This window comes from Trachemys scripta, chromosome 11 (genome assembly GCF_013100865.1).
Source record: "Trachemys scripta elegans isolate TJP31775 chromosome 11, CAS_Tse_1.0, whole genome shotgun sequence".
In the NCBI taxonomy this organism is placed as follows: domain Eukaryota; kingdom Metazoa; phylum Chordata; order Testudines; family Emydidae; genus Trachemys; species Trachemys scripta.
Genome location: NC_048308.1, coordinates 34,392,799 through 34,403,625, shown reverse-complemented (window position 1 = coordinate 34,403,625; position 10,827 = coordinate 34,392,799). Strand labels below are relative to the sequence as shown.

General features: G+C 41.0%; 1 protein-coding gene across 7 annotated transcripts in view; it reads left to right on the top strand.

Annotated features, from left to right (window-relative positions):
- The first annotated feature begins 514 nt into the window (after positions 1-514).
- The window catches only part of LOC117884839 (sodium channel protein type 1 subunit alpha), a 182,259-nt gene continuing 171,946 nt past the window's right edge, over positions 515-10,827 (top strand). For 5 of the 7 annotated variants that reach the window (XM_034785694.1, XM_034785696.1, XM_034785690.1 and 2 more), the window contains exons 1-2: positions 515-731; positions 10,302-10,518. The gene's annotated coding sequence lies outside the window, so the exon portion shown is untranslated. The remainder of the gene's footprint in view (positions 732-10,301; positions 10,519-10,827) is intronic. The other 2 variants (XM_034785691.1, XM_034785692.1) reach the window with 1 other exon arrangement.

Here is a 10,827-nt window from a genome sequence, read left to right as displayed (position 1 = left end):
TATCAAAATCCTTGTAATGCACCAGCTTCACTTTTTTAACACTATGTAAATCAGATCACAAATGGCATTTTTTCCAGGAACTAGTTCACTAAGATACATGCACTAAGATATTTATTTAGAGAAATACAATGTTCCCTTTGGAAATTCCAGTATTTCAGGTTGATCGAATACACTCTTTATTTTTCTTCTACTCACCATAATGAGTTTCTATATAGACAATTGTATTCAGCAGTAGTCTGTGCCTCTCCTTCTTTACTTTGCCTTGCTGTTGCTCTCCTATTAGCTGTAGCTATGCAGTCCTTTAGATACAATGTTCAGGAATTGTGTTGTTTGCATTGAGCACAGATGCAGCTTTTGCACTTGCGGTCTGCATCATGTGTAACACCCTCATTCCTTCCAGTCATTCATTCCAGGGGAGGAATGACAGCATGTTTTTTGAGCTTTTTTTGCCTTTTCTTCCAGAAGAGGGGGGGGGGGGGGGGGGGGAGACTTCGTGATCTCCATGCAAACTACCAGCCTGTCTGCTGCCAGTACTGCCTGCTCTTTCCAGTGATGACATTCAGCTTTGCTCTACCACACGGGATACAGCACTGATTCCTCATTATGTAAGGCAGTCTAGGTCAAGTGTAGGAGAGAGACTGCTGGCCTGAGCAAGCCAGTGGGATTGCTCCTTCAGCTTAATGCTTCATGGGGTATGGAAGTGGATTCTGACCTTTGCTACATCTTCTTGGGTAAATGTTTTTGCATGATTTAGTGGTAAATATGCTGTTTTTCTATGCAGATGACTGTCAGCCATGCTGAGAGATGCAGAGAGAAATTGCTAGTAAAAACCAGCTCTGTCAGCATGCTTGAATAAGCAGAGTAATCTTTCTTCTAGCCATCCCAGCTTTAAGGCACTTTGCAAATAAATAAATCATAAATTAGGGTTTGCTTAACAAACATCTCCTCTATCCATGTGGGGATTATTGTTGATTTGACTGATTAAACAATGAACAAAATCCATTTGCTTGGAGGTGTTGTAGGAAAGCATTATTAGATGTGGCTATTAGCTCTGAGAGATTTACTGCAATTCTTGGCTGTTGCATTGCCTTTGCCTCACATTACAAATATGCTTCCTTCCCAAAAGAGCTGCTTTATATTTTATTTCCTTGCCTTACTTGATTATTTTTAATGACAACAGTTAAAGTCTGGAGGATATTCAGCTATTGTTTATTGTATGACTGCATGAATTTACACAACCGTTATATACTGGAGGTGAATGCTGCAGACAAAACTAGTGTTAGTGAGCCCTCTGCAGAATGTCAGGACACTATATGCTGGCTAAACTTGCTTTAGGTTTCTGGTGCACCAGGGGAACTCAAATAAAATTGTTAAATTTATACTCATGTTGGAAAATGAACCATAAAATAAACGGAATGGATCTTTCTGTAGACTGCTATGTTCCTACAGTGAGGGTTGTCAGGTGGTGAATAGAATGATCACTAATGGAATGCAGCAGAATAGGCCCTAGGAAGTAACAGCATAACATTGATACTGCAGTCTCGTGGAGGGAATTTCAATAAGGCTGGCTCACTTGTTAGGACAGTTACCATTTAATGAGGCAAATATAATAATTTGGAAGTATTCTGGTATATCAGGAGTCCTTTATTCTACAGCTCAAGTGCGTGTATAGCACCATGGACAGCTACTAAGCACTGTTCAGTAAAGTAAAGGAGTGACACAACTGAATTAAAGGAGGTGGTAATTTGTAAAACTGAAGACTGCTTAAACTAAATATGAGTGGATGTGAGAGAGCTTCAGTCAGCATGTGTATCGACTTATTAAATTCTATTAGCTTACTACTAGGATCTTGAAAAAGAGGCTGTTTAATTTATAAACTTTAAAAATTATTCATGTACATACTATAGTATTTCGTCTCTGTTAATGACCACCTGAACATCTTTGAAAAAAACATGTGTAAAGAATTATAGATTTTCCTACCATAGAAGGTATGGTATTAAACAACATTATGCTCCAATTTAGAGGACTTTATGGTTTAACAGTGGCATATTGGTTGATGAGAAAAATTTTGTTTGATTCTTTCTTGTATCTAAATAAGATGGAATATATACATTTCCTCCAGAACTAATTTTGATGGGGATAATCCCTTAAACACGCTGTGTCCCATTTTGAAAAGTAATTATTCCTCACTTTTTTTAAAATAATCAGTTAATGGTTTCAGTGCAACACTGTGCTTGAAAGTGATAATGATAACTTCCATAATCATTAAGAGCTCTGTCTCCCCTGGCCCAGTGCTGTCAAACAATCAAGCTGTCTGTTTATCATGATCTCAGCTCACCAGTTTCATTTGTTAAATGAAAATCTTTCTTGTGATAACACATGTTCAAGTTGTACTATATGGTATAATTTAGCAGAAGTGCCAGGCTGACACCTTTTATTAATTACTTTGTGAAAGAAGAAGTTAGAGTAAAAAAAATACTTCTGTCTGACATAATGAAAACACCTCTTTTACTATGCATAGTTCTGTTGTATAATATTTTAAAGGAGAATTCTGGCAGTTCAATGTATGCAGCTGTTTCTTGAAAGCAAGTTACTAAAACAGTTGTAACATATATTGGTGTATGGATTTTTTAAAATCAAAACTGAAAGGCACCACATAATGATGTGCCTTTACTGCTCTGATGAAAGTTTGTTAGCTTGCTTCTGCCCACACCACTCTAAAAGAATTAGTGCATTGTGTCTGAGTACATAAAAAGGAGCCATGGGATAGAATATTCTGAATATAATTTTTTGTATTGGTTCAAAGAATGTTAACAGCCTAAGCTATTTAATTACACAAAGTCATTGATTTCTTTTTTTAAAAAATATATGTGCTGGTTTTTGAAATTTTATCATCATAAATTCTACTTTGTGCACCATTGCAGATGTTGTAGATTGCAGTGCCGTTACAATATCTCGCCAAGGCCCAAATCCATGACTAAGATACAAAGGGTTAAATTCTGGAACAGTGTGAAACTCATGTGCAGGCTGTGTGATCAGCCATATATAAATACAGGGCTGAGGACTGAAATGCACAGTTCCAAACTGCAATATGTGATATGGAATTACTCCAAAATAGCTACTGCAGCGTATGGATTGGGGTAGGGACTAATGGCCACTGTTCCCTTTTCATGTGTTTCTGTGGCCTGATGGAATTGCTCAGTTCATGGACATAGTGGCCACAACCCTGGCCTGCCTCACAGTATCCCTCCCCTTTCTACACTTCATACTGTATAGATAAGGGTCCCCCTGGGCACCCTATATCCCAGTCCCACACAATGAAATCAGTTTTCTGCAGCATTATGGACCTTCTGAAACTTGCACTAAAAATTAGGAGCACAGAAAAAACACTGTAGTATGTGCTGAAAAACCTGGGGCACAGCTGGGGAATCATTGAAAGCTTTGACAGAAACATACAGGAGTGGAGGAGCTTCATCGCTGCTCTAAACATGTAATGGGAACATGATGATGATGATGATGTGATTTACAATTATTTTGGAATAATTTATTTATCATAAACATCTGTGACAACAGTTTAATTATGATGTCAAACAATTTACAATATATGTGAGTATCATTTGTATGAAGACAAGTTTGGGTCCCAGATTGGATCAGTCCATCAGAACTGGGCAATTGCGATATATGTATTGTGTGTGCTGACAAAAATAATTCAAACTATACTAGCTAAATTAGAATTTACAAACGTAATATTGTATTAAGCTGCTAAAGCAAAGCTGTAAACAGCTTAATATGACTGTATCTCACCTCAGATATAAATGCATATTGGTTTGTAGTGTTATAATTCAAAAACTTCAGACAGGCTTGGGCTTTTAAAAATCCCAAGCCTTTGAAATGCAGAACTGTCACTTTTCATTTGTGTTTAGTTCCATGCTTTGCCATCCTAGGTACCCACCTGGGTAAATTGTAGAGATGCTCTGTCTCCAGTACAAAAATAATTCTCTCTCTTTCTCAGAGGGTTTTCAGCCTTTGCACTGTAACTGATTAGAAGAATATAATATTCTATTTTCTCTGGACATTAGCTGGTTTATTTTTTTCCAGTTTCTGGTTATCCAGCAAGGATGGTTTCTTCCAACATTACTTGCCTCCATAGCTTTTCTGTGACTGCAGAACTATTCATATTATCAGTTGGGTCATTTCTATCTCTAACCTATCAGGTTATCTGGATCTTCTCTCTCTCTTGCCCTGGGTTGCCTTATAGATTCCTTGCACCCCATTTTTCAAACAAAGTGCAACTCTTGGAATAAATTTAATCCCCAGAACAACATCAAGTAAACAAAAGAGAAATTAGAAGACTACAAGAATATGGGGAGATCTTTTAATGCACTGGCATCTGAAATGTATGCTGTGGTCATATCTGACAAAATTGTTGTTCTCAGCCCCTTCTCCAGCAATTACACAGCATTTTCAGTATTGCTGGTGGCATGGTTTCCTGCCATTGCTGAACATCACACCTTTTGAAACATAATTCTAGAAATTTCCTCAGATTTATACATTAGGTTTTCCAGTTTACAGTGTAAATGACGATGTGGAGTTGGAAAGGCATACAAGGACCAAAACCTGGCTTTTAAGCTACAGTTCATAAAAAAGGGAGCTGCACTGCAGTGGCAGCCTCCAAGTGCAATATGGTAAATTTACCCATTTATGCTCTGAGGCAATGTGTGCTTCTTTCCAACCACAGGGGCCTCTCCCCAAATGCAGCATAACTAGTGTGATTCTTCTGTGCAGCAGGTGTAGGGCAGAATTGGGGGCACTTAAGCATGAAGTTTGCATAGCTTCCATATAATGGATCATGGTTCACAGATGCTCGTTCACATAATTGCACAGGGATGCTTGAGGATCGGTCTGAACTAGAACCTCACAACCTGACCTGAACCTAACAGGTCCTGACAACATGTGTTGGGTTCAGGTCAGGTATGAAAACAACCCAACACTTTTGGGCTTGGGTAAGGTTAGTAGCCTCTAATCACCTCCTCCTGCCCATGGGGTTTGTGCAGAAGCAGCTCCGTGCCTTGTTCCTGCTAGCCACCGGTGCCTGGCTGCACTGTGGGGTGAGTGTGCTGATAAGTTGTAGTGCCTCTCACTCTGCAGCACACACAGTTCAGTGAGGCAGAGCTGGCTGGCAGGAACTGGGTACACAGCTGCACCATGCCAACCCCATGTGCAGGAGGCAGCTGTAGACGGATTACAGGTATGGGGACAGGCGTGCCGCCAGCTTTTCCGCCACCCCGAAATGCCATCCCCCCACAGAGGATTACCGCGGTCGCCGCCCCCCAAATCGCAGCACCCTAGGTGACCACCTAGGTCATCTAATGGGTTGCGCCGGCCTGTATGGGGAGCAGGAAGCCTCCCCCAGGACAAAGCAGCAGCAGTAGTGATGACACAGGTTTGGGGGTAGCGGCCCAGAAAGCGGAAACTTGCACCCCTTCAGGTGCACGGCACTGCTCTGAGATGGGGATCAGGCCATGGGAGTGAGGGTAGGAAATCATGGAGACCAGGCCAGGGCTAGACCCTTGCAACCACACTCTCAAAAGGACCTGACTACAAGTGTTCGGTTTGGGTCAGGTATAAAAACAAGCCTGGATAGGTGGGAAGGGTTTTCAGCATGTGTGCAATGAGGAGTGAGCAAAATTTTTGTCATGATGAATAACTTGTGTATCATAAAGTTGCTGGCGTCTGAAACTTATTTTTAAATAGATACAAACAGTATCTTCCTTTTTGAGAGAAGTGGTTTGAAATAAGGTGGTACAAGCTCTTTTCCCCCCCACTTGTCTTCTTGTGGGAAAAGCTTACATGATGAGGGGAATCTATAAAAAATTTCTGAACTGGGGCAGAGTATATGAGTTTCAAATATTAAATATATAGTAAGGATTTACACTGTAGAAACTCTGTAACTGTTTATAATGACTTGCTATGGAAGAGCCTTCTGACCCTCTCAAATCCCAGGTCAGACGGCTTGGCATAGAATAGTTACGGGGCAAATTGGCGAGTTGTGTTAAAGCTATAGTACTCAGTCAGTCATTAAAAGCTACTGAAGTTTGGTGGGGCTAGACTACAGTACCTTAGTATATGCTCTCTCTGACAAAACTGGAGTGTAGTAGTTTTGGGCTGCGGTTCGGCCCTCAGCGGGGCTGTGGGGTAGCCCACTGCCTTGCTACTGTCCGAAAAGAGCCCCGAGCCCCAATCAGGCTGGGGCAGTAATCACACAGTTAGGTCAATACCCATGCCCTTAAGCAGGGACTGGGTCGGAGTTGGTAGCAGCCCAGGCCCTAGGCCAGGGCGGGGCAGCAAACCAGTAGTCAAGCAAGTACCCAGGCCCTTAAGCAGGGGCTGGGCCAGGGTTTGTAGCAGCCCAGGCCCTAGGTCAGGGCGGGGCAGCAAGCAAATAGTCAGAGGCCCAGGCCCTTAAGCAGGGGCTGGGTCGAGGTTTGTAGCAGCCCCCAGCCTCTCTAGGCCAGGGAAAAAGGAGGAGTCTGCCACCCAAGGAGTGGGTGGCAGGGGGGACGCAGGCCCTCCCACTCCACTGCGTCCCAGCCAGGGGCCCTAGCAGTGACGGAAACTCACTGCTGTCAGTGGGGATCCTGGCCGCAACCCACTGACATCGGTTCTGGCAGTGCAGCAGCCAGACTGGGGTCGGCTGCCCCTGGGCTACTTCCACACTCCACCTCGTACAGTACCTGGGCCGTCTTAGTGTCGTGCTCTCCACCAGCATGGGCTCCTCGGGGTAGGTAGCGAAGGACAGGCTTGGCTCCTCCTCGGGGTAGCTGGCACGGGGCAGGCTTGGCCAGTCCTCCTCGGGGTACCTGGCGATAGGTAGGCTCGACCGGCCCGGTGAGTTAGCAGGCCGCTCGCGGCCTGCGGCTGTTTCCCAAGCAGGAGCTCGGCCAGGGACATCTGCTCTCTCCGCCGGCCTGGCCTCCACTGAGTGCTGCAGGCGGGCTTTTATACTTCCGGGTCGGGGACGTGACCTCGGAAGGGCGGGCGCCGGACCCGGTGGCTCCGCCCACGTTGGTAGTAGGGGAGGTTCGGCCCTCAGCGGGGCTGTGGGGTAGCCCACCACCTCGCTACATGGAGCTACAAGAAATTCATAATGCGGTTAAAAAAAGTTTTGACTTGCATGCAGTATTTTTACAAGATCCTTTAGGTACCTTGAGCCCAGTTACATTCCACCACTGATACCTGAGGAAAAAAGTAATTTCAAGACCTATTGAACACTGGACACCTTCACAGTATATTAGTATGAGTGCTTCTAAAATTGTGATTGTGGAAAATTCAAGTGTTCCATATAGAGTAGGCTAGGGTCAGTAAAAGTACAGAACTAAAATAGAAAGCAGGTTAGGCATGCTAACTAGTTCAAGACCTCACACAAGGATCCTTTTGTGTTGCACGGCCTGCATTTATTTATCTGAATTCTAGCGTCTCCTTATATAGTCCAGTTTGAAAATGACAACATTTAAAGTGCTATATGTAGGCAATAAAAGGAATACCTTGTAGCACAGACTGACAGAACCCAGTTTATACTTAAAAGTTTCAGGGTTGGGTGTTTTGCCACTTCACCTATCTACAAATCTGTACTTGCCACTGCCTTGCATTTTTGTCATTTTCAGAAATACCGGCCCTGAAAAGCACTACTTCTGGCAACAGTGTAATACTGACTGTGTTTGCCAGATCTTTCAGATCTTGAGGGAGATTCTGTCTGAAAAGGTGTTCCTTTTACCACAAGCAACTGATCTGTTGCAGATGTTTCAAGGACCTTGCAGAACTTTGCAACATATGAAAAAGATAATTCAGATGAATCTGCAAATGGTTAAAGCTAAATAAGAACCTAGCAATTAAGGTGCAAGTTTGATTCAAGAGACTGGTAATGAATTATGGATCTTTCCACCTCTGGGTCTGGGATTCATATTCCATCTGTGTACCTGTGACCAGTCTGAACTGTTTGACAACTGTTCAGTGGCCTACATAGAATGACTAGTGGACCAATGTTCGTCTCATAAAAGCCAAGCTCACAACCAGTGATCTCACTGGTGATCTCGGCAGAAAGGTCATAGAGTGAATATGCAGTCTTTCTACAACAGGATTGAGGCACATTCAAGGGGGAAAGTTTGCACAGCTTCTGTCCATTTTGTACTTGTCCTGTGCAGAGAAAGCTTCAGTTTCCAATGTTGTCAGGCTGGGACCTTTCATACTCAATAAAAAAAAAAACTGTTTAAAAACAATGTAGACCATCTAAAAGAATGGTATTGAAATTAAATATCTTGTCATGTTGGCATCCATCTTGAAAGGAAGTTTAATTTCAACAGCCTTTCTTGATACGATTTTGAACATTCTTACATACATATACATCTTTTTGTAGAGCAGCACAGTTCAAAAGTGCAAGTAACATTAATGTTAAAGAAACACAGCCGAGGTATTCTTAAAATATGTTTTCCCTATACTGTTTGTAATACCCTCTCAGGAGCTTCAAATACAACTTCTTTCACTATTGATTTTATCCTTTTCTACTTCATAATCAGAATTTTCCTCCTGTGTTCCTATAGCAGCTTAAAACTGTAGGGTTTTTAAAAAAAAACTCAGTAACCAATGTTGGTTTGTTTTTTTTTCCCAAACTAAATATTTAGAATCTTAAGGATTATAATTATAATAACGTTAACGTTTGCAGTGCACATTTAGATGTTTATAGGGATGGATTTATTGTAATTGTTAGAAAAAATGCTCATAATATTGAAGTATTAGTAAATATTTAAAGCTGGATCGTAAAGCCCTGATTCTGCAAGGTGCTGAATGCTTCCTATGAGGTGCTGAGCATCTTAACTCCCGTTGCAATCAATGGGAGTTGAAAGAGCTCAGCTCCCCATAGGATTTGGGTCCAAGCAGAATTTAAACCATAATAAAAATCCCATGATGCTAGTATATAAAATAAGACATGAAATGCCCTATCAAAACAGTATGTAAAATGATTCTGCTGGCTCCAGTGATCTGCAGACTCTTTAGTGTCAATGAATTACACATTCAAACATTTGATATCTACGATATTGGACAGGACAGCCTCATTATACATGGATGCTTATTTGTTTTTTATCTTCACTTGCCAAATGCATATATTACATAATGAAATAAATGCTTTATTATTTTCAGCTTTTCTTCCTCCAACCAGCACCCGATCCTTGTCTGCTCACTGCTAGGATTCCATCCTGCATTGTCCCCTTCCCTAACATCATTGGTTGCTCTGCACCCACCGTACCCCAGCTTTACATAGATGAAGCTATGACATTCAAAAGCACTTGCCTATGGTTATTCCAGTTTTTAACAGTTCATTTTTTGTCAAGAAACAAAACTAGAAGTGTGTAATGCTCTCAGATTTAGCTTTGATATAACAATAAAGCTAGGAGCCAGTGCAGTTGTGGGTTTGCTCTACTGGAAGGTACTGTCACTTAGTAGTTTGAATTTTAAAAATGCATAATTTTTTTAAAAGATTTGTCATTCTAAAACCTTGTAACACGTGGACCTAACATCACAGTTGTGTGTAGCAATACATTTGACTGACAAGACAGCATAAAATACAGATGTGATATCAATCACATCCTGTCATATTAAGGTTTTTGATGATACTATAGCTAAATAATGGGAAATTTACCATTCAAATGCAGTGGTGAGATAGAATACAAATAGCAGTCAGTTGAGAGATGCATAGCAACATATACTTGAAGGGTTTCTGGTGTCATCATAATAAATCACAACAATGAATTTTGATATAAAGAAATCATTCCCCAAAAGAGGAGGTCAGAATAGATGACTTGGTGGTACCTTCTGGCCTTAAGCTCTGTCACTGTATGATATAAATAAATAATTCATTCCCAGAGGTTTTAGTTTTATTTGCTTTGTCCCTATGTTTCAGAAGTAAACAGTATCCAATTTTTAAAACTTAAGTGAAAAGTTAAACAACAAAACAATTTTGTTTCATTTTGTTCATTTTTAAAATCAGACAAACTTAACAAAGAATTAACTTCTTAGTTTAATCCTTGCTCTTTGTTTCTGCTCTAAAGGAATGTGGCTCTATAGAACAGATATGCACAGACTTGTAAAAAATGCTATTCTGGCCAAAGAGACTTAAAAAAATCTGCTGGTTACAGCTGGTTCTTTCATTTTGCCAGTAGATGGAGCTGTCCCGTAAGGTGAAGGCTCTCTCTTTCTCTTCCCCCACCCCCCACCACCCCACAAAGCTATTTGCTGTTTTCTATTAGGTACCATAGAGTGAGCTTCAGAACAGGAAGCTGAGGATGAAGCAGAGAGGATACTGCAGAGGTCTCTGTTTTTTCCCAATGAGAATGCAGCAATTCTAAATACTTGTTAATTTTTTGGAACTGGAAATATGAACAACTTCATTAGAGAGCATTTCATCAACATCATTTCTGGATGCTTTTCTTTCTTGTAATAGATTGGAAATTCTTGTTTTATCAGGTAAGCTGGCAGAACATTTAATCATAGACCTTAGTTCATTTATGTCAGTTATCTTGTGTGGGGGTTTTAAAAATAAATAAATATAAATAAATCCTATACCTGCCTGTTTTGTAGTTAATACTAAGCATGGGATAGAACAGGAAATCCAATTTTGTATTTTACAAAATCTTTCATAAGCTGCAGTCAGGTCTGTTTGGCAACACAGCATTTTTTTTTTAGAGGATGGATTTTATCGGCCTTATTTTTTGGATGTTTGCCACTTCTTGTATTTGTTTGCCTGTTATTGTATTAAGGCATTTAATTCCTTAA